Here is a 25,092-nt window from a genome sequence, read left to right on the forward strand (position 1 = left end):
AATTATTATAACTGCTAAGGGAAGGTCATGAAGGTGTTTAGAAGCTGGCGATCTAAAATCTAAGAGAAGCACAGTTCTGTGTATGTGCTCTGCACAGAGTTAGCATCTTTTGAGGCCACATAAATCTTCAATTCCTCAAAGCATACTCTAGCTTTGAGAAACATTGCTTATTTTGGAGGGAGTTACAAACAAGCTTTTAAAAAGCCTACTAGCATATTTTTATCAAAAAAAATCTTAAAATATTTATAGCTGTGCTTTTTGTGGTGGCAAAAAACTGGAAAAGGAGGGTATGTCCTTCAATTAGGGAATGGCTGAACAAACTGTGGTATATGCGGATGATGGAATACTATTGTGCTAAAAGGAATAATAAACTGGAGGAGTTCCAGGCGAACTGGAGAGACCTCCGGGAACTGATGCAGAGCGAAAGGAGCAGAGCCAGAAGAACATTGTACACAGAGACTAATATACTGTGGTAAAATCGAATGTAATGGGCTTCTGTACCAGCAGCAATGCAATGACCCAGGACAGCTCTGAGGGATTTATGGTAAAGATGCTACCCACATTCAGAGGAAGAACTACAGGAGAGGAAACATATAAGAAAAACAACTGCTTGAACGCATGGGCCGGGGTGGACATGATTAAGGATGTGGACTCGAAACTACCACACCAATGCAACTACCAACAATTTGGAAATAGGTCTTGATCAAGGACACATGGCAAAACCAGTGGAAATGTGCATCGGCCATGGGTGGGGGGAGTGCGGGGGGCGAAGGGGAAAGTAGGAGCATGAATCATGTAACCATGTTAAAAATGAATATTAATAAATGTTTAAATTTTTTAAAAAAAAGTCTAGATGATGGGGAGGGGTAGAGCAGCTGGATGACTTGATGGATAGATTTCTGTGCTTGAATATGATCTTAGATATTTGCTATGACCAAAAAGGGGGAGAAAGGAATTACCTTGGGCCAGTCTGATGAGTCTCTCTAAACTTAACTACATAATGACCATATAGAGAAGGTATCACTAGAGCCTTAATCTAATCCTTTGTATTTCGTCCCAAAATCTTTTTTTACTACAGGTGAAAAAGTCCTGAAGACCCAAAGTATATCTCTATGACACCTTGGGACCTTGAAAACAGGACTTTAGTGTAGAAATCCGAATACACTTTAAAAAATAAAGAACTACCAAATGATATTCTAAAAAAAAAAATCTTACCAAATTATTGTACTACAATGTGATACTATTTTACTTTGTCACAAGATTGAAGGGGAAACCTAACAAAACTGGGCAGGTTTCATAATGAGATTTATGAAGCTTTTGAATTAGCACAGAACGAACGTATTTTCCTTAACACTCCATTATATTTATTACATTGCCTTAGTGATAGACAGATTTGATGCAGGCTTTGTAAAAATTTCCTGTATGTCCTTACATATGAACAATACAAAATTAACCTATCAAAATAGTGTAGTGAATTAAAGTTGCAACCCCTCATTAAATTCCCCCTAATATACTTAGCGTATTATAAGCTGTACAGTCAATGCGCAGGCAATTATTTTGTATTTGGAAGTCATTGTACCTTTTTTCAAACTCTGGAATCCAAGAATAATCTGATGCAGTTTTCCAAGGTGCACTGCTTTGACTGTAAAAACCTCCACCTGCAATTGAAGAAAGAATTAAACTTGAGGGGATGAAGTCACAGAAAAAAGTATTTACTTATTCCCTGCCTTAAATTATATTCTACCCAATTCATGCTATAGATTTAAATTATTTTAAAGTTGGTGAGTATCTCAGAGAGAATTATAAAGATGAGGACACTAAGCCCTAGGAAGGTTCTAAGATTTAACCTAAGCTCCCCAGTTAGTTATTGCAGAACCTAGCCAAAATATTCGATGTCCCAGGTCCTCATTCTCATGCTCCTTCTATGACTATCCAGTCAAGTATTGATTCAGTTAATGACAGACAGTTTTCCTCAAAAGTTCTATTCTGTGTTTAAAGTTCCATTAAAAATATCATCCACTTTTATTTGGCATATGGGGCTATAGAATATGAAGGTTAGCTGAGAATATGTAATATTTAGAAAAAAACAACGGGTGCACCATTCATTATTGCAAATTCTAAATGCTCAACATTTAGAGAATATGAATAGGGTCTTGAAAGACAATTCAGAATTGATTTGGGGGAACATGAAGAAGGCACAGAGACAAACCTAGCTTGGGTAATAATTAAATTTTTCAGAAAGAGAAATAAATGATTCAGAGGAGCAAAAACATCATGATATTTCTAAAGTTGTTAGGTTTTTTATGTCAGAAGCAACAAAACTAAAACATGGCTGAAAATCAAATAGAGCTGCTAGAGTTTGCCAAAGAATAAGAGAAAAATGTAAAAGACAGATTAATCATGAGATGATAGCTGTTGAATCTTAACCAATATTAATTTAACTTAATAAGAGGTCTTTATCATTTTATTTTCATTTTTGAACACATTTATATTAAACAAAAGAGACAAATATTTATCTTAATCATTCAATACACTTTTAAGCAACTACTATGTGATAAGTACCATGGTTAGTACTTTGGATACCAAAAAAGGTAAAAAAATGAAATCAATAGTTCCAAGAAACTCAAAATGAAGGAGACAGCACAAACAATTCTGTGCATACAAGAGATATACAATATTCGTTAGAGGTAATCAAAAGAATGAAGATTAAGGAGGATTGGAAAGAGCTTTTTTAGAAGGTGGAGTTTTAGCTAGAAGTTAAAGTAGCACAGAAATTCCAGCTAGTAACATTCATGGACCTGGGAAATAGAGTGTCTCATGGAACAAGAAAGCCAGTGTCACTACATTGCATAGTATATGAGGGAGAAAGGGGTAAGGAGTAAAAAGATGTGAATAGTAGTAAGGGGTTAGGATATGTAGTACTTTAAAATCCAACAGGAATGTTTTATAGTTGATATGGGAGGTGATATGAAGCCACTGTGGTTTATTGATAGGGCAGTGAAATGCTCAGCTTTGTACTTTAAGATCAAATTGATACCTGAGTGGATTACGGCCTACAGTTGGCATAAACTTGATGTAGGAAGACCAAACAGAAGGTTATGCCAGCAAGGAATGTAGGGATGAGGATTTGTGCCATACTGCTGGCTGTATCAGAGGAGAGAAGGGGTCATTTGCAAGGGATTTACAAAAGGAAAATCAACAAGATTTGGCAATAGGTTTAATATAGAAGCATTGAATAAGGAGAATCAGAAATCAGAATAAGGAGTTGAAGATGGGTTGTGAACCATGTTTACTTGGATGACAGTGGTATCCTCTACAATAATAGAGAAGTTAGGAAGATTGAAGTGTTTTGGGGGAAAAGATAATGAGCTCAGTTTCAGAAATATTGAATTTAAGATTTCTAAAATGGGTACTGTTTGAGACGTCCAAGAGGTAATTTAATATACAAAACTGGAGTATAGGAAGAAAGTTAAGGCTAGACAAATAGATATGAAGATGATTTGCATGAAGGTGATAATTTAATACAATGGAACTGAGTACATTGAGCAAAATCATATATAGTGTAGGGGTGAAAAAGGGGTTTTATGGGTTCAGTATATTAAAGATGGTCGCCAGAAGATTGAACTATTTTATCAATCCTCAATTAAGAATAATCTCAAATCAAAATTAACTTTTATGGAAATTTATTTACATAAGAAGAGAGAGAGGAAGTATGGAGATAAGAATCTATCCCATTGATTAGTCCAGGTAGATCTTAACCCTCAGCAGAGGGTGAAAGGGTCTGAGGCACAGAGGTGAATGGAACAAACTTCATTCACAGAGTCTATAAAGGGAAGTTTCTTAATGGAAGTTCAGGAAGATTCAGTCTTTAAACTCATCATGTGGAACAGTCTTGGTCATGAACCAGCAGAGCTCCCTCAGGTCCCCTTCACCAAACCAGAAGCAGCCTCACTCACTCAACCTCCTCTTTTAAAGGGGTCACCTATGTGTCACTTCCAGTGCCTTCCCCTAGCCTGCATGTCCAATCACAACAGATACTTTCTCATAGAAAGCATAGGGGGTGGTCCGTTGATTCTGATTCCTTACTCACTCTAGAACACATTGGGTTAGGACCACCCAGAGTTGGAAGGTGTTCTCACCTTTGGTGATTTAATCTAAAGATGGGCAGTGTTGTTGTGAGGAAGATTATTATTTAGTTGTTATGTAGGAGACTTAGCAGGAAGGGCTGGAGAATTCCACATGGAATGGGGAAGCAGGAAGTGGCTTGCACTCTCTGAGAAGGACTCCATGGCAGTTGGGACAAGCAGTAACTGATTCCCTGAGAGACCTCAGAGCTAGCGGAGTTGCACCCTGATTCCCTGGGATCCTGGAGTGTGGTGAAGATTGGAAGCAGAGGACATCTATCCTGCATGACAGCACTGAGTAGGGAGTGATCGGAGATCTGGTGGACAGTTTGCAGATTTCCTCTCCCTACTGGGCTACTTTGGACCATCAGTTCTGGAGGAGTTGGTTCCTGGCATCCTGAAAACATCTCTGGACTCTACTGTGAGGATTCCCACTCCAGTACTGTTATTCTCTGGGCCCTGCCTAGATTAGGTCTCAGATTAGTGTAGATAAGTCCTTTCCTTGACCCTGTGGTTTGCCCTTAGCTTGTAAGTGTAGAATCCCTTATTCCCATGCTTTATTATTGTTTCCCTCAATTAAACTGTTATAAACCTTTGCCTTTTGCCTGCTGGTTCCATAGGCCCTTGCCTAGGTGGGCTAAATGACTATTGGGGCCTAACTGTCATTTTCTGTTAACAGTTACCTCCTAGTAGTTAAACCTGGTCTCCCTACCTTGTTTGGTCCTATCTTCTATCATTCTTGTCACCCTCACACCCCATTGTGAACCCACAGATAATATTTAGTTAACTTCCCTGGTAATTCACCTTTACAGTGTAGACTTAATCTAATTATCACAATCCCCCCTGTGATCATTTGGGAGACTGGTCTCCCCAATTGATCATTTGACAAAATCATCTTGTACCCCTAAAGTTCTAACTATAATAGTTAGAAATAAGAGGTAAGTAGAAGAGATAGAAAGAGAGATCAAAAATATCTTTGTTACAGTTCAATCGTCCTTTCAGCTGTAATGTTCTCTGTTTCTTCTATGTTGTTTTCTCCTTTGTCTTGATCTTGCTCTTTGTCTCTAAGTTAGTCTTCTTCTTGAATCATTTCTTCTTCTGATATCTTTTTGACTGCAGCTGTGTTGTTTGATGAAATCTCTTCTGCTACTTGTGTTCCTATTTTTAGAGTTAAATGGGGTTCTGTGCTATTTCTGGAGAATGGATAGGTATTACAGGAGCTAACAAACTAGGATCAGGAAAACTCAACACTTATTCCTGTTCTTCATTCTCTAATTCTTCATTGATTTCTCCTTTACTGATTTCCCATGTTTTAAAAATATCTTTATCATTTTTATTAGTTATTATTTCATTGCCCGTAGTTCCTAGCCCATTTTCTCCATATACTATATCTTTAACTGTACAGTCCTTGGCACATCTTCATAACAAAGTTGCACCTTTTTGTATATCATGTTTTTGGGAATTTTCACCAGCTATTTGGGGATATTTTGGACAATTGCCTGATTTGATATATTCTTGCATGGTATTTAGGTCTGGGGCTTGTTGTGAGTTATGGTAGCATCCAGTATCAAAATATTTTGGGTAGTTTGGTCTACTATATTGGAATTCATTATTAAATCCATTATTAAATCTGTTGTTAAACCCATAATTTCTATGTCCATTTTTTTCCTGAATCCATTAAAGTGATTAAATCTATTGCTTTGGTTTCCTCTGAAATTTTGTCCAAAGAATTGTCCCCTAAGTCTGCAGTATCTCATGAGATGACCAGGTCTGTCACAAAGAAAACATCTTGGGATTTTCTGTATTGTCTGGGGTTGTAGTTATTTCTGGATTGTCTATAAGTTCTTAGTGCAGCTACTGTTTGTTTGTTTTTTTCTGCACTTCATTGAATCTTAGTTTTTGTTTAAGCTCTCTGATTTCTTTGGTTAACTTATCAATTATATCATTTTCTCTTCTAATTGCCTATCTTTTTTATCTTTGAAAGCATAGTTAGCAATTCCCATCAAGATCCATATCAAATCAATTTGGATATTTGCTCCAAAAATAGTTTTGGATCACAGGGCATGCATTTTTCACAAACTCCCTGCAAATGTGATTTATATTTTAGTCTGTTAAAATATCCCACCCAACCCATTTTTCTGCACAGTCAATAATTCTATTGAGGAAAGTAGAGGGAGACTCTCCTACTTCCTGCTTTAGGAGCTCAAATTTAGACTAAGTTCCTGGATGTCTGGAATTTTATCTCAGAGTTTCAATTATTGTTTCCCTGGCTATAGTTAAATTTCTGTACCCTGCAACAGAGTTAACTTCCCAACCAGGGTCCTTATTTAGCCAATTGGCAATTAGAGGGTTATTATTAGTGTCATCTATAATCTGCTGTTTTTCTCTTTTTCTGTCAATAATTCATTCATAAGGATGTCAAAGTCCAAATAAGAAGGGTCGTAAAGCTTAATTAAGAGCTTGAGCTGCCTTACCACTCCCATTGGCTCTTCCTCATATTTTAGAGTATTTTTCTTAAAATTGTTGATATCATCTTGTGAAAACCTTTTGTGGCATATGAGATTCTGTATACCATGCTCTGGGTTCACTATGGGTACCTCTCTTAGAGGGAACATATGAGCTGGTTTGCTTTCTAATGCTTCCGTTTCTATTTCTAATTTAGTTGGTTTGTCTGATATGGTTGCATCCTCTAATTTAGTTGCTTCATATTCTTTAGTTTCTGTGATTGTCTCTTTAGCCTTGAGTAATTGCTCATATTGAGTTTGCATTCTATCTAGTTTAGTCTCTAGATAGTTCACTTTTAACATTAGATCTGTCTTTGCAGTAGCTTGTTTGATGCTTGCTTTTAAATGTTTAAACACCACTGTCAAAGATTTGATCATCATGTAAAGGCACATGAAAAACAATAGTAGCACAGGGACATAAGAGATTATTTGTAACAGTGTCAATGAGAGTAGTGGCATTAGGAAGTCATAGGCCAGTAAATTGTGTATATATTATGGTATAATAGTGAAAATGAGAGAAGTCATAGGTAACAGAAAAAATTCCATGTTGATTTTATGTAGCTAATTCACCACATTTTCTGAGACTGCAGAGTCTTTGTATCAAGTTGACTGGAAGATGAGTTTTTATCAACCTAGAGTTCAGCTCATTGTTATTATAGTTCACAGTGAAACCTTCAGCTCTATCTGCTTCAACAGACCCCCTGCTGAGATAACGGTTCCAACTGCCCAAGTTGACAATTGGACCCTTACAATCAAATTTTTAGGTTCCTTGTCCTTTTTGGCTTGCCAAACTGTAAAAATAATATTAGGGTGAGCACACCAATAAGGACAAAGAACAATGAAATAAAGTTTCAAAATTGTTTCCAGATACTTTTGATATCAAAATTATCTTCCATGGTAAATGAAGTGAAGCTCAAAGATGAACTTCCCTTTGGGGAAAGGCACAAGGAACGCTAAAGAGACTCTTCTTTATGAAAATAATTCTTTTATTTAAAATATATATAAGGGTAAAAGGATTTTTAGTTCAAAGGGATTCTAACTTCACCCAAATAAACTCCCAGGTCATGCAAGGAAACACTTCTTCTGTGGTTCACAGGTTATATTAATCCTCCCTGATCTAACTAACCAAATTTATACAATTCTAAATAAACCGAACCACTCTAACTCTTAGTTTCAACTTTAAGTTATAAAGATAACCAAGGCTAGCTGGTTGAGTCTCCACAAGAATCAAGTTAGGACTCTGAGCTTTTACACACTCAGAGTCCAAACCAAAGATGAGGTTTTCTTTGGTCTTTTCACAGTTTAACCAATCTATAGACAGTAATAGATAAATGAATAGTGTTGGAAAAGAAAACACTAAGCTCCTTCAAGTCTTTCCCTCAGACTGAGCTAGAGAGAGGCAAAGATGTTACCTTCTCCAGCCCTGAGAAAGAAAAGATCTATGTGTGGCTCTGTCAACTGCCAGAAGCCCCTCCTGGAATACCACACCCAGAGAGTGTAACTGTCATAGAATAATGGTTATAACTGTCACAGTTAAAATTAACACTCTCTCTCAGCTCTATTTAAAACTCCAATTCTTCCTCAGCTTCTCTGCTTCTTATTTTTAAACCAATAAAACAATACTTATTTTCTAATATTATCCTTATAGCTGGAAGATATCCCCTAAATCATTAATGGGTTTGAGGACTATTAGATGGTTTTGCCAGTGTGTGGTTGCTATACATGCTAACAGTTTCTTGGAGCCACACAGAAGTGTTTGTTAGAAAGTAGACACCAAAGTGGATGAGCAATCCTGGAAAGGACTCAGGAAGCTCTCATACTACCAGAGATGCTAGTCCTCCCTGAACAACCCATGTATTTCATACATGTATAGAGACACATATGAATATATGTGTGTATGTGTGTATTTTATATTTATATGTAGATATATATGACTGCATATGTACATGTTGAAGTAACCTAATATGTGGGCAAGAGTTGGGAAGAAGAATAGCCTGATTCAAGGATATTTCATTTTGACTCATTAGTATATTGATTTTAATATGTATATGAATGTGTGTGTGTTTGTGTGTGTGAGTGGGAGAAAGGGAGAGAGGGAGAGAAAGGGAGAGGGAGCAATGGATGGAGGGGAGAGTATTGTGTGTGTGTGTGTGTGTGTGTGTGTGTGTGTGAGAGAGAGAGAGAGAGAGAGAGAAAGAGAGACAGAGAGAGAGAGAGAAAAAGAGAGAGAGAGAGAGAGATTGTGTAAAACCTAGTCCTGAAAAATTCATATCAGTCTAGTATTTTAAAATTTTCAAAGTGCTTACCTCATTATAACCATGTCAGTGATATTCAGTGCAATTATTATCCTGTCTGTTTTACTGAGGAAGAAAATGGATCTCTGGGAAGTTACACAACTTACCCATCACCACAGAATTAGTAGATACAAGAAGCATGATTTGAACCTTGGTCTCCTGGCTTCTAATACATCATTATATTTGATGCCATATTGCTTCATAGAGACTGCCCATGATTAGTATAGACCAAATTTCTAATAGTTTATTTTCTATACTTATTCTCAGACATTTGCTCTAACAACTTTACAGGAGAATTTTGAGGTCAAATGGAGCTATGCATTGGAAGGTGCAATGAAATTGTTTAGAGAAGAGATGCTTTGTAAGCATTAATTCTTAATTGAGACAAGGACAAGTCTGCAATATATGCTAGGAGAAATTATTGAAAGTTGCAGATAAAATTACAAGTAAAGGTATATTAATTACTGTGCCTGTGGATGCAAAGGTTACAGAGCAAACAAAAGGCTGACAGTAGTAACCTGAAATCTCAGGTTGACACATTTTCCATGGAGGGTTATTTTCTCAAGTAGTAATGAACAGAATGCTACATATGGATTCAGGAGGACAAGTATTTAAATTCTGCCTCTGATTCCTCTTAGTGGTGTCACCACTTGATCTCTAAGTATCTCTATAAGCCAACTGTATAAGGTTAAATCATAAAAGGCCTGGGGTCTATATATCTAAAGCCAATCAATCAATGCAAATTTATTAAGCATTTCCTTTGAATTTAGTAAGCAAGGATACTGAGAAAGGCCCAAGTATGATCCCTGACTAAAGGTATACACAAAGAAGATACTCTCAGGGGAAAAACATTAGCTGTTGAAAAGTGTGGGTGGGGGAAACCTTTTGTGGAAGGCAGGATGTCTGAAATCTTGAAAAAGTCCAGGTATAGATAAAAGATAATGGTCAGGTGGAAAATATTTATCAGCTTAGGAGATAGGCAGTAAAAACGCAGTACATAGAAGTTTCCTCCCTTGATGAAATGTGTATCTTTTAGGACCAGAAATCTCCCCAAAATGTTGAATATTATGTGTTTGGTCCATAGCAATCATGACAAGTAGGAAAAATATGAGCATATTAGTACATAAAAGTTTTACAGAGTATTCCTGATCAAAACAAAAATACTATAAGTGTTTTTGCTCTTCCACATGAAGGTAGAAATCAGGGAGCAGCCAAGGACCAAAAGCTTTTTATTGAGTAATAACATTTGGTGGAGTTACGGGAACAATGAAAAATACTGGGTGGAGGTGTGGGCTTTTCTTTGCATCACAGTATTTTGGTCCTTTCTGCCAGTGTACATTGATTGGAGTATGCAACTTGATACATAAATCTTTCTCACTGTTCTTACTCCTTGTTTATACCAGGCAACCTCTCCCTTTGGAATGTATGTGAAAGCATGTTTTATAAATGCATGTTCTTTGGGGGTTGGCAGGAAGAAACTAATGAAATTTCCAGTCTATCATAGAATTCTTAATAAAATTATATTGGATTTTTAGAAGCAAATAAAGTTAGTAAAAGATACTTCCTTAGACTAAAATGTATGTTCATAATTATTTGTTAAAAATTTCATTTCTGTAAGGATGGGATATGTGCAAGGGGGATGGGACAAAAGGAGCCAGAAGAAGGCAGTTGGTGACAGTTACTGACAGTTGAGAGACCAGAAAGAATTCTGGGAATTTCTCCAAGGAGGAAGGAGAAGAGAGGTCTTCAGGCAGAGGACGGGGCAGAGAGAGGAGGAGGACATCCCAGGTTGGATCCAATCCTGAGGACTTCCTGAGGATCTTTCATTTGGAAATTGAAACCCTGATTCCCTGATCAAAGCCATTCTATTGCATCTCACCCATCAAGACTTCAACCAAGTCAGCTAAGTTTGGACTCCATTTTGGGAGAGATCTCTTACTCTCCTTCACCCATTCCCAACCTTGCAGAGAAAACCTTTTTCAGTCAAAACTTACAATTAAAGGAAAGGGCAGAAATATAGAAACAGAAGGAGAAGGAGTGAGGGGAAGAGGTTAGGTGTGGGAACCACTGGGGTTCCCACCCAAGTGATGGACCCCATAATAATAGCGAAGAGGGCATCCAAAAATTCCTCTGCCCTTCACCCCCTTTCCCCAGGCCCTGAATTGCAAATAATTAAAGCCATTCATTAGTCAGATTGCATTCCAGAGTGCCTGAGAGACAACAAGGGAGAGGGGAACCACAGCTTGCTCTTGCTGCCTCCATCTTGAAGCCAGACCAACCACTGTGAATCTAACTGATCAGGGGGAGGTTTGTGTGAACCCTGTCCTTATTCAGGATCAGATTGGGATTCCACATACCTCGTCTTATAGGGAAACCTCTCCTCCAACTCCTGTGGGGCAGTATGACCTTCCAGGTCACCCAGTTTGGGGTGACACCTGTTTAAAGTCTCCCAGTTTATATTCAGCCCCCGGGGAGAGCTGGAAGAGAACTCAGTATAGACTCTCTCTCTCTCCCCTCTAGCAAAACATTGCTTATTGGCTCTCTTTATTATTACATTTCTCAATGATATGACGCTACAAAGAAATACAAATAGACTACATAACTTGACTCATTCTTACAAATATTTGGGTGCATCCTCAACCAGATGACTGTTCTTGAAAATTAAAATCAATATAGGGATTTTTTCAAAAGAATTAATATAGGATAAAGAATGCAAACATTACCTTGCTCCAAAACTATTGCTAAATAATGTTCCAGCATAACTTCCATATGCCTAGTATTTGCTAGCAGTGGCAGAATGGAAGTTGGAAGTTGAAAATTACTCCTGATCCTGAAAGAAAGATGGCCTGAGAAAATTTCCATTAATGAGAACCCAGAATCTTTCCTTAATGGAAATTTTCTCAGGTATCTCAGGAATCAGAAGAAAAAAAGAATGACAGATTTGGCCTGAGATAAACTTGTGCTATCAGCTCCAAACACTCTTGTAAAGAAAAGTAAAAACAAAAACACCTAGCAACTGTAATTCATTAGAGAAGCAGTGGGTATCAGTAGGAATTTGATAAAGCAGTCTAGAAGATATTCACAACTTTTGGAAGATTTAGTCATAGTGAGGCTAAACCCTAAGGATCATGGATTATTTAGAGTTGACTATAAGTATCCTCACAGCCTATTCAGATATCTTCTCATTTCCTTTTTGGCTGTCTTTATTTTGAATTTATTTGGTTTCTCTACAATGCCCCTTCCATCTCCCAATTAAATACTTTCCTCCTTCTCCATTTGCCCTTCTTCTTTTAGCTTTCTTCTGTGTTTTTTCTTCCTGTTAGATTGTGAGCCTCTTGAAAGGAAGGACTGTGTTTCTTTATCATATTTGCATCTTCAGACTTAGCACAGTCCCTGATACATAGTAAGCAATTAATAAATGTTTATTGACTATTTATTGACCACCAACTGTGGTGCTGGAATCTGTGAATAAGTCTATGCATATTTTTAAAGTGAAGAATGTGTTGCCTTACTCAATTTAATTCAATAAATATTTAATGCTTAATATGTTCTAGGCATTCATATTTACTGATAATATTGTACATATTAATATGCCATCTCTAAAAGATAATACACTAGACGGGAGCTCAAGTCAAAGGACCTTAAATTTGGGTTTAGATTTCAAGAGAGAACATATTGAAATCCCTTTTAGCCCAGGCTACAATAGCAACTACATGTTCTTTTTTACATTATAAAAGACTTCTACTAAAGGTAAATTTACTTCATATGACTTGCACCTTGAAAGAAATGTAAACATTTTAATTATGCAAAATAAGGTTTAATACAAAATACCTGTGTAGATGTAAAATTATTTCAGCATGGAACATAGGCCTGTTGTAGTTCTTTGCCCAGAAGTAATATAGAAAAAAGGATAAATAAGAGGGCATTCAAAGTAGGTATGCGATGCAACTAAATAAAAGAAATAGATGTTTTGCTTGGTCTTGAAAGTCTTTGAAATACAGCAAAATAACAAAGATAATGAAGATGCCTCAAGAATCTCTGAAAGTCGTGGCTGATACTATTGTTTCTCTCTCTAAACAAATTTAAAAATTGAAACAGCATTGGAAACATTATAGGAAAAATAAATAAAACAATTGGAAATTGATACCAGAAATAGCAAGACTAATTGCTATGGAGGAGGGAAATCAAGACTGTTTCAGCTAACATTTCTGACAGTTGTCTTCTTAAACTTGTAGGTAGGAAAATGAGAGTGGGCATAATGAAAACAATAGAGCCTAAACAAGTGAATTCAGTGCATTTACCCTAGAAACAATTTGATGACATTTTCTTCTCAACTACATCTTCTTCCAACATACTCCTCTCTGCTGAGGACCTCAAAATCCCTTTTTACCCAAATTCATAATCTCATAGATATCTCTTATATTTCCCTGACCACTTCTGCCTATATCCTCTAACTATTTGCTAATTGACATTCTTTTCTCACAAGATTCCATGTCGGTCTTCTTTTCTCTACTTATGTGGCCAGCTCCTGTAGGGAAAAATTTCAATAGCCTCTTTATTTTTGTACATTTCTAGTCCTTCTCATCCAACAAGTCAAGCCCAAACAAGTTAGCATGCATGTATTAAGTATATACTATATTTGAGACACTGTACCAAGAGTTGGTGGTATAAAGATGGGTAAAAATCTATCCTTTCTCTAACCAATTCATAGTCTGATTGGGAAAATAACATGCAAACAACTACTATATGCAAACTAGATTGGAAATGCTCTCAGAAGAACCAAGATTAAGGAATGCTGGGAAAGGCTTCTTGTAGAAGGTTGGACTTTTGCTAAGACCTGAAGGAATCCAAGGAAGCCATGAAGCAGAAAATAGAAGGAAAAGAGTTACAGGTGGGGGAGACAGACAGTAAAAATGCATGGAGTTGAGAGATAGAATGTCTTAATTGAGGAAAGACAGCAAGGAGGTCGGTGTCACTTGATTACATATGGTTTCCCATATGTAGAAAGGGACTAGGTTTGGGAGGGCCTTAAAATGCAAAAAGAAGCTCTTAAAGTTGATTCTGGAGGTAATAGGGAGCCACTGAGGTTTACTGACTGAGATAATAACATGATATGATCTGTACTTTAGGAACATCAATTCGATAGCTTAGGAGAAAAAGAGATACTACAGGCAAGGAGACCAAGCAGAAAGCTATTACGATAGTCCAGGCATGAGGCCATAATGGCTTGGACAAGGGTGCTCGTAGTGTCAGAAAACAAACAAACAAAAAGATATATATGAGATATATTACAAAGATTGAAATAAAAGTACATGCCAACCAATTGGTTCCAGGAGGGGTTGGCATTCAGAGTGAGAAGTCAAGAATGATACCTAGGTTGTAAGCCTCCACACAGCTACCAAAATAATCTTTCTAAAACAGAAACCAGAGCTCATCACTCCATTGCTTAAAAAAATTCATTAACTCCCTATTGCCTCAAGAATAAAATACAAACTTCATAAGCCTGGCATTCAAAGTCCTCTTCAGTCTGGTTCCAGCCTGCAATTCCAAATTTATTTCATGATGTTGCCCTTCCCAAATCCCTATTCTAAACAACTTGTACCACAAGACAAACTACATTCCTATCTACCACTTCTGTATATTCACATAAGCTGCCCACATTCCTAGAACATACCTTCTTCTCATTTCTTCCTTATAGATTATTAACTTCCTTTAAGACTCAGCTCATCTGCCACTGTTTCAATGAAGACTTGCCTGAACCTCTCAAACACTAGAGCTTTCTCCCTTCTTCCTCAAACTCTTCTATATATTTATAGTTACATATTTATAAGTATACATAGTTATAATTATACATGGAAATATAGTTACACATAGTTACATATAGTTGTACATACACATATGTATATATATATAATTATATATAGTTATATGTAGTTTTATATATGTATAGTTATATGTAGTTATATGTAAAAACTCTCTTAAGATTCTAGAGGTCAGGGTGAGTTTTGTTTTGTTTGTACCCATAATGAAGAGAACAGTATCTAGAACACCTGGCCATTTAGCTAATAACAACTGAAGTAGCCAGATAGTGCAGTGGATAGAATAGTAGACTAGAAGTTAAGAAGAAAAGAATTTTAAACCATGCCTCAGACTCTTGCTAATCACATGAAGCAAAATATTTAACTACCTTCAGGCTCAGTTTTTCTCATCTATAAAATAGGAACAATAAAATAACATCTACTTCATGGGATTGATGAAGGGATTAAATGAAATTACATGTGTAAAGTGTTTTGTAAACCTTAGAATGTCATGTAAATATGTTAGTGTACTAAATTTTTACTGAATTTAAGCTGAGTTGCTGGCTCATTGTCATTAGCCATCTCTCTTGCTCTCTATTTCAGTCGATGGAAGAGAGATAAGCTTTGATTTTTTTGGAAATGTTTTGGCCTTCTTAAGGAATCTGTTAAAATAAAACCAGTGATAAATTAATATTTACATCAGGGAGAATTATAAAAATGGCATTTATATTCTCCAGGGAAAAGCTTTAAATCTGTGTGATCTTTGCACTTAAATAACTGATATTAGGGCCCCTTACATCAAAAGATATTCACTTTTGTACCAAGAAAAGCAAACATTTCAAACATGAGATTATGAATTTGTAAATGTAACATTAAAAATGTTCCTTGTTGCATTCATTTTGTCTATTGTGTCCTATGTAGCTACATACCTTGGCAACTATTAGTACTAGCATGAACATTAGGAAAATCATTCAAAAGCCTTAAACATTCAGTTTCTCCTTCAATAGGTCTCTGAGAGAACAAAAGCATAGATTGAGCTTTTATGTTTAATTCTGTAGGTCCTGTATCTAAAAAGAAAGCTTCTAATTCTAAGATCTTCAGAGTTTCTATCTTATTTGAAACCTGTCCTATGGTTTTTCATATTTTTTAGATGAAAAACATATTCCAGAAACCTTTACAAAGGCATTACTTCAGGTATTACCAAAGTATTTTCCATAAGCATATATCCTTTTCTACCAACTGATGAAAACAGTTATTGGAGGAATAAGTTCTATGTTCTTCTTTTATACCACAAATGACTATTTTGAAGTGGTGAATAAGAGTCATTGGTTCTATATGTCCTTTGTCAATAACCCTGTTTTTGTCATTTATCCCAAGATAAATAGAATAGGTCTTGGTTAGTATATGAATAAATATTCTTCAGGGAAACATGAGACTTTAGGATTTCAGGAACAATTGTCGGTGTTTTTCTTTCCTACCATGTCTCACTAACACATAAAGGGGGAAAATAACAAGGTACTTAGGCATTATGTTCTTCTGGATATTCTTGGCATCATATTTTATAAAAAGAAAGCTTTAAAATGATACTCTCAGACTTCTGATTTTTCTTATTCTAAATTCATAAGGTATCCCACATTTCTGATGTCATCCACAGGAATACTATCTGAACCTTCTTTGTTTTGTTCTCATCTAATTTGCTTACCATTTTAACACTAGGTAGTATAACCAACTGTGTTAATGTCGAACCTTCCTATTAGATGGCAAACTCAATGAAGGCAGAGACCTATGTTTTATCTAAACTTTGTCATTACCTCTAGCACCCAATATAGTGGTCTATGTACATTCAAAACTATTTGATGAATGTTGAATTAATAAACATAATACAGACTCCATGTGGATGAGAAATAGCAAGTCAAAGCACTTTTAAATAAGTAGCATTTTTGTTTTACCTGTCCCCTGGAAAATGTGATTGGACTACTTCTTGAATTATTAATCCATCTTTTCCCTGAGTCCCCTCTTTCTCCTTTTATGTAAATATAAGCTTGGCCTGTGGCACCTGCATTCTTCACATCTCCAGTGTGTATCTCAATAGAGTACTCTATAACTGTAAGAAAGATAAAGAAAAAATCACCAGAAAAAATTTAAAATGTGTATCACTTCATTTTATATTCTGTGAATGTTCTTGTCTCATTAGTCATATGAATGAATTTGGCATCAGTAAAAAGGAAATTTGATAGAGAAAGAAAGCAATGGAGAATAAGTCATTGTGAATTTATTGCATAGCAGATAAATATTTTTTTCTTTTTCATCAATCAATTTCTTCACTGGTAAAGGAGATCCAAATTGTAGTTATCAGATGAGGCTTTTAAAAGCCACCACTTAAGCATGTTGTTTAACATGTTTTAATATGGATTAACATGTTTCTTCTTCTTGAAAATTACCAAGGCCATAGTTTCCTTCATCATGGAGTAAAAATAGTATTTTCTGTTTAATGTAAACTATGTGATACTTAACATTTATACAAGCAGAAAATGTCATTTTGCTATGCCTTAGTAAGGACTGTAGGTTTGGTTATTTTAAAGATGAAATAAAATGCATTCTTACCAATTTGGAAAACATTCACATTTAAATCAATAAATGATTATACGAAATTTTATATTAAAAATACAAGCTGGTGCCAAAGAGGAATACTTTTCCTGACAAAGCTAAAGTTTTCCTTAAAAGTTTAAACATTCTGACCTTGCAAGGGCATAGTAAGAGTTAGGGATAATTGCCTATTCCTATCAGAGAAAAATAGCCTATCTTATGTCAAAAGTAAGGTCAATGAAGGAGGTATGATTAGCAGTCAATTTATCTTAAAATGTTTTCTAAGTCTTTTAAAAGCTGCATCCTTCAATTTGACATTTTAAATGTTATCAATTAGGCCATAAAACTCTATTTTGTCTATCTGCCCTCCATGTCTCAGGGTCTTTCTCTTCCCATCTGCAACTCCTGACTTCCTTCAGGTCCCACCTAACATCCCATCTTCTACCAGAAGCCTTTAAAGAACCCTGTAAAGTTATTGTTTTCCTTCTTTGAATTATCTATCTATATATAACTTGTTTGGACACCATCATTTTCTTCTTGTCTCTTCAATTAGAAAAAATGAGTTCTTTGAGATCAACTACTGTATTTTGCCTTTCTTTGTATCACCAGAGCGTAACAGAATGTCTAGAATATAGTAGATGCTTAATAGATGGTTGTTTATTTTATTATGGAGGTAAATTGGCAAGATCTTTACCAATTGAGATATGCAGGTATGGCACATATCTCCAGCTCAAGTGGTAATGGTTTGAAAAAATCTGACCTATGTTCATGATTTGAGAAAAGTAAACAGATGACCTTTACAAATATTTATATTTTATCTTTAAGGAAACACTGTGCCTTTCTTGTTCCCCAATAGGTAAGTGGTCAGAGACTATGAAGAGGCAGATGGCAAAATAAATAATATAGATTATTAATAGCTATCTTAAAAGTTTTCAACTCTAACAATTAGATGAATGCAAATTAAAACAACTCCAAGATATGTCTTGACACCCATCAAACTGGAAAAGTTAAATAAGATAATATTCAGTACTATTAGGGCCATAGAGAAACAGACTTCTTATACTGCTGGCAAAGCTCTAAATTGGGACAATCTTTTTGGAAAGCAACATGGTGTCACAAAGTAAGAGCTACAAAATTGTTCATGTAATTGACCTGATGATTCTACTACTAGAACAATAGTTTAAGGATGTTATGGACATGGGGAAGAGAAAAAGACCTATCAGTACAAAAATGATCATTCATTCACATTACAAGGTTTCTGCTACATGGAGAAACTTATTTCAGAGAATTGTTGTAGAATAAAATGAAATAAACTACGTAATAAAGTACTTTCTGAACCATAAATAATGTATACATTTTAATTAATAACACACTATTCTCTATAAATTAACTAATGAAAAAATCTCATACTACAAACAGATCTCAACAATGAAACCATTAAACTGTACTGGAATTAGAACATCATCACAACAGGTGAGGATAAAACCAAAAAAGAGCATTTCTCACAATCGCCACATATGGAATATGTCCATAAGTGTTTGAGAATAACATTTTAAATAGATACTGTTTTACTCAATATTTGTAATCTCTAAATGATGTGTAATGAAAAGCTTTTAGGATGTAGAGTTTAAAACCATCTGGGAGTTAAATGACATCACCTTCATTCTCTCTGCTATTGGAGTTGTCCTCAAAATGGTTTCAAAGACTCTACAAAAGATAAGGTTTCATCTCAGCATTTGTATTATGTTGTAAAAAGAAACCATACATTTTTTTTCTCAACTGTGCAACAGTTCAGAGAACATTAAAGGTAAAGGGGGGGAAATAGTCAATAATGACTATTAACAAGATTATTTTCATCTGAATTCTATTGAATACTATAAAAATATTAAATTAATGATGAGCATAACTGATTATAATGGTCATGATAGTAAAAACAATAGAAAATAATATATGAGCCTAAAGTTTCAAGTTTGGCAGCTGGGTATCACAGTTGATAGTGTGCCAAACTGGAGCCAGGAAGATCTGACTTCAAATAAGTCCTCAGACATTTACTAGCTGTGTGGCTCTAGGCAAGTCTCTTAACCTTTTTTACCTCAGTCCCTCATCTATAAAATGAGCTGGAAAAGAAAACGGCAAGCCATTCCTGTATCTTTACCAAGAAAACCCTAAATGGTGTCATGAAAAGTCAACTACAACTGAAAAATGACTGAAAAGTTTGAAGAGTGTTTGAAAAATTATGGCATACAAATATATTACTGTTTCATCACATCACTACTAAGTATGAATGAAAGATATTGGAAACTATAGGAACTTATATGAAGTGATTCAGAATGAAGAAAATAAAAATTATAATATACATAGTGAAAATAGGTCAATTTTAGTAACAACAAAACTAAGGCAGAAAAATTCAGAAAAATATATAGGGAAAAATGGTCCAGAAAAGAATTTGGAAGTATACAAAGCTATTTGGTTACAATTTTGTTAAAGATATTTGTTGTATTAAAAAACTGTAAAAGACAGAGATTTATAGTGTCATGTTCATTTTTAAAATTACCATTTAATTTTTCAAAAGTATATTGTTTGTTGTTAGTTAATATGTTCATAAAAATAACTTTTTAGGAAGATTATTGCTTTAAACATCTTTATATCCCTTAAAAATAAAAGAAGGTAAATACACTTTTGTTTTTAGAGATATGAGTTGAATAGTTTCTCAGTAAACAAATCAGCAGTGTTATTTTGGAAACAGTGCAATTTAAGGTCAGAAATGGTAGGAGGGAAAAAAGAAAGAAAAAGAGGGAAAGGAGACAGAATGAGAGAAAGAAGAGCTAAAGAAAAAAGAGGAGAAATTTACAACCTCGTCTGTGAAGCAGTAAAAGATAATTTTCCATACATATCAAGACACAATGAATAGTTTATGTAGTTTTTTAAAGTTACTTAATAATTTGGTTTGGATCACATTTTAAAATATTTTTTTCTGCCATGGTATTAAGTAGATCAGATATAAAGCATAATTTTGCCACTTTCTATGTGGCAAATATATTTCTTACAAATAGTCATTTTTAATCAAAATTAGTAAAACACTGTACTTTACACATAATAATTCTACACAGTGAGGACAGTGATTGAATAATACCATAATGCTGTTCATGCCTACTCTGTGGAACTCTTCCTAAAATGTACCCACTTTATTCAATTGAATTCCCTCAAGATAGTGGTCTAGTAATGTCAATTAGTCATTCCTTTTGGTCTTGGCCATTTTATTACTTGCCACTTCCTTGCCAAGTTTCAGTCCAGGATCTAATCTCAGACCTCTCAATTAAAAGTCTCCAAAATGACTTCACATTCCCAGAAGGCTCTTACTTCATTTACTTAAATATTTATCTGAGAAAAGAAGAGCAATCCAGCTTAAGCCTGTGGCTTCACTGTTCCTTCTGGAGTCCCTTGTTTCAGTAAGGACAGTTTCATTAATTAAAAAAGATGACAGCTCTATTATTTGAACACAGTTTAACATTTGCACAACCTTAGCTACCTTCTTTTTAAATCCTAATGAGGACCAATGATGTAGTTTTCTGTTTTAGAGTAAGCCACCTTGATCCTGGCTCATCAGGATGGGAACTAAAGTTTAGACCTTCTGGTCAAGACAAATATGTATGCACAGATACATATATACTTGTATACATACATAGGTTTGTATATTTGTATATGATGCATATTAAAGTGGATATAGTTATACAAAATTGTGTTATTACAGATTATACATTATTGGCATTATTTTAAGAAGGCAAAAAGGATGTGTGAATGACAGAATTGGTATCTAAAAGGAAAAAAAATCATGAAGAAAGACTTCTTTCATGTACAATTTATAAAGAATGAGGATTAGATTCATCTTTAAATCCTCCAAGTAATGTGATGAAAGACAAATGAAACTCATAAAATCCCCATCAGATTTTTCTAATCATTAACCTAAAGTAAGTTTAAAAAATGACCTGTCAGTAAATGGACAAGGACTTCAACTGACTCATACTTCCCCTATCTAATGCTATGATGCTTCTACATTTTATTTCTCTAGTCCATGGAAATCAGACATGGTATCTGTGGAGGCAAAAGCCTTATTCCCATTAATCTTCTGCATCATCTCTTCCCAATCTAGATCATCCTTCCTCCTCCTCTGTCCCTTTACCCTTCTTTTCCATTGTGCTTTCTAGGACTGTTGCTCTATAATTAACAGACTCTCCCTTTCTCTAGATATCTCCTCTTCAAAATCTTTCCATCGTTCTGGCCTTTAGTTAAACCTTACTTGGGTCTGAAGACATGATTGATGCAGATGTCATTTTTGTTATTCCTGGTCATCCTATCTAATGCTAGATATTTCTCTTCTTATTACTCCAGACATTTAAGCATAAGGAGCTAATGGAATACTCCTTGATCTCTTCTGCCATTCCCCACACCCTTAATATGACATCACTTCTGTAATCTCTCTCCAATCTGTCTATACTACCCAGTTTAGATTCTCACTACTTCAATCAATTACCTAACTAAATCACTGGCTCTCATTTCTCAAGGAATTTAGTGCCTATATGATCTTTACCATAGATTTCTACTTCACCACAATTCCATTCTTCATATTCGTGTCTTCAATATACATTCTAATAACTCTGTGAACACCTTCCAAACTTCTTTACCATTTTTGTGGATGCTGCTAACATCCCAGCTACTCCTATATATAACCATAGAGTAATCCTTGACTCTTCCTCCTCTATCATATCCAATATCCAATAATTTTCCAAGCTTAATTGACTCTCTATCCAATATATTTTCTTTTATTTATTTTTAGAGTATTTTAACATGGTTAAATGATTTATGTTCTCTCCCTCTCCTCTCTCCCCTCCTAGAGCTAATAAGCAATTCCTCTGGTTTATATGTATCTTATTACTCAAAACCTATTTCCAAATTTATTCATATAACAAATATATTTTCTATCTGATCTCTTCCCTAGTATATTCACATCTTACTTTAGGCCTTCAGTGCCTATCTCCTAGACTAGAGTAATATGATAGCTTCCAAATAGGTCATCTTACTTTCAATCTCTGTCTTCTCTTTTGCCTACTAAAAAAACAGTCTTCTTAAGGTCCATATCTGACCATCTCATACCCAATCATTGCACAAAAATCTTCAATGGCTTCCCATTGCCTCAAGGTTGAAACCCTGCAGCAAAGAAGTCAGGACTTGATTTCATCTTTCCTCTTTGATATAGCTTTACATTATACTTCCTTTCATGGACCCTAAATCTTTTCCCTGAACTTAACATTCTTTCTCCCAACTCCATCAATTCACACAGTTTCTCAAATTTAATGGATGGCTTCTCTCTGCATTTCTCTCTCTATCACAGTCTCTTTCTCATTGTCTCTCCATTTCTCTCTGTCTCTCTCAAATATCTGTACTAATTCAGCTGTTTACATTTACATGTTTGCAATTTTACAATTTTATAAAAAGTAAACTCTTTCTAGGTATAGATTGTGTTTCCTAGTTTAGTTTTCTCATTACCTAATATAATACTTTTAAACATTGTAGTACATTGAATACAGCATATATTCATTGCATTGATTGAACATTTTTGAAACTATGTCTTCCAATAAATTAACCTAGAAGGGGAAATTTTAAAATATGAAATGAACTTCTGGGTCACCCTTCACTGCAGGTCTTGAGATAAAGGATGAAGGATCACTATTGAATTGTTTTGTAGAGGGAAATTCTAATTTAGGAACAGATTGGATTATCTGGCCTCTAACAACCTTTCCAACACTGAAATTCTATGATTAATTCTCAAACTTTTTAATGCCAGGTCCTACAATTTCTGGTACAGATAAAATCAAAAGAAAATGAAAGTGATCAAAAGCTGTTATCAAGGATTCATCCAAAATTGACTTTTTGACACAACCTCATCACTAACCAAACCCTTTGGTATATCCTCCAATACCCTGTAATTTATGCAACTACACAATACTTTACTTGGGGATAGACAAAAGCACATGAACAGAAAGACACACAGGGGAAGCCACTCAGACATTTGAAAACCCTAGAGCTAGCTTCTTTCTTTCAGACACAGATTTTGTATTACTTTTATGTTCTCCTATCTTACACACAGATCTGTTCTATGAGGGTAAGTTTAAAAACATGGGTGCAAAATCTTGGACTAACTACTATTATAAGATGAAAAGAGGCAATTTCAAAAGAGGGGAGAAAGATCTATTCAAAGTTGAAGCAACAGTTGTTATCTTTTCTGCCCTTGTCTTTTTGATTGTGGTAACAAAAATAAGCTTTGAAAAACTAACACCATATGACATTTTTAATTTTTACTCTTCATCTATGAAGTCCTTTAATATTCTTCCTATAATTGTCTAGAAAAGCTTCTCTCCTATCCATGCCAAAAGCATCCTACCTTTCAGCTACTAAATTTCTAAATGGCTCTAATCAATGCTGAGTGCAGTTAGTCTGATTAAGCACTGATGGTCTGATTTGCCCACAATTTACCTGGGAGTGTAGTTGAGAGCTAAGTGAAGAAAAACCTTCTCCAATTACCCTTCCTGTTCTGTCCTGAATATAAATTCAGAGGACGAACTGACAATTGACACACTATGCACTTTCCTGTGTACCTCTAAGGAAAGGAGGAAGATGTTTTCCAAACAGGCTCACTGCCAATCCCTTTCTCCTCCAACATACCCTGCCTACTTCTGATGTGTTCATTTCCTGAAAGCTCCACTTTTATCACACTCTGATCAAAAGCATTCAGTGATCTCTTATTGCCCAAAACTCAAAGAGCAGATAAGTGGTACAGTGGATGGAGCCTAGAATTAGGAAGACTAATCTTCATGAATTCACATCTGGCTTCATATACTTCCTATTTGTGTGACCTTAAGCAAGTTATTTATCCCTTTTTGCCTTAACTTCTTGTTCTGTAAAATGACATGGAGAAGGAATCTAGTATCTTTATTCAAAAAAAATTCCCGGTTTCCGGGTTAAGATGGCGGCAGAGTAAGAAGCAGCTCTTAACCTCTCCTGACCGAAACACACAAAACTCCTCAAGGGGACATAAAAACAAGTCCAGACGAATGGAGGAACATCCACAACAGGGCACAGCGTGGAAGGTACGTGGAATCGAGGCATTTCCATGCTATAAAGGGGTGAAACAGCCCTCACGAAATCAAGGGCTGAGCAACCACCCCACCCCCAACCCCTCCATACTGATCTATAGCTCTGAAGCCAGCTAAAAAGAAATAGAGCAAGTTTGGGGCACCCATCGAGTCATTGGCAGCTCCGGGGCCTGTTCCTGAGAGCAGCAAGACTTAGGACCCCATCAAGCCAAAAAACGCAGGCTAAATCTGAACGCAGGAGCACGACGCAGGGCACACAACGCAGGCTGAGCAGAGCGCAGGCACTGCGGAGGCGTGGGTGGAGGCAGACATAGCCAGGAACTAAAGCCTAAGTGGGGAACCAGTGTGGACGGGTATACGACTGTGGAAGCAGCACCCTGAGACTTGTAAAGAAACCTCCGGCAGAGGATCAAGCAAGGGGGCCCACCAGGGGGCTTGACCTTGGAAAAAACCAGAATTCAGACCTCAGGAGCCAATAGATCTCGGACAGATACTGAGCGCGAGGATAAATCTGAGAAGCTGCTGGGCTAATGATGGCTACTCAGTCTCAGGAAGTTCAGAAGAGAAAGAATAACAACAAGAAAAAGAAGTCTTTAACACTCGACAGCTTTTACACAGAGAAAATCCAGACAACC

General features: G+C 35.7%; 1 protein-coding gene across 1 annotated transcript in view; it reads left to right on the plus strand.

The window, feature by feature from the left end:
• Positions 1 to 25,092, plus strand: part of LOC123253512 (glucose-induced degradation protein 8 homolog) — a 50,355-nt gene that overhangs the window by 318 nt on the left and 24,945 nt on the right. The window lies entirely within an intron of this gene.

This window comes from Gracilinanus agilis, chromosome 1, assembly GCF_016433145.1.
Source record: "Gracilinanus agilis isolate LMUSP501 chromosome 1, AgileGrace, whole genome shotgun sequence".
NCBI lineage: Eukaryota > Metazoa > Chordata > Mammalia > Didelphimorphia > Didelphidae > Gracilinanus > Gracilinanus agilis.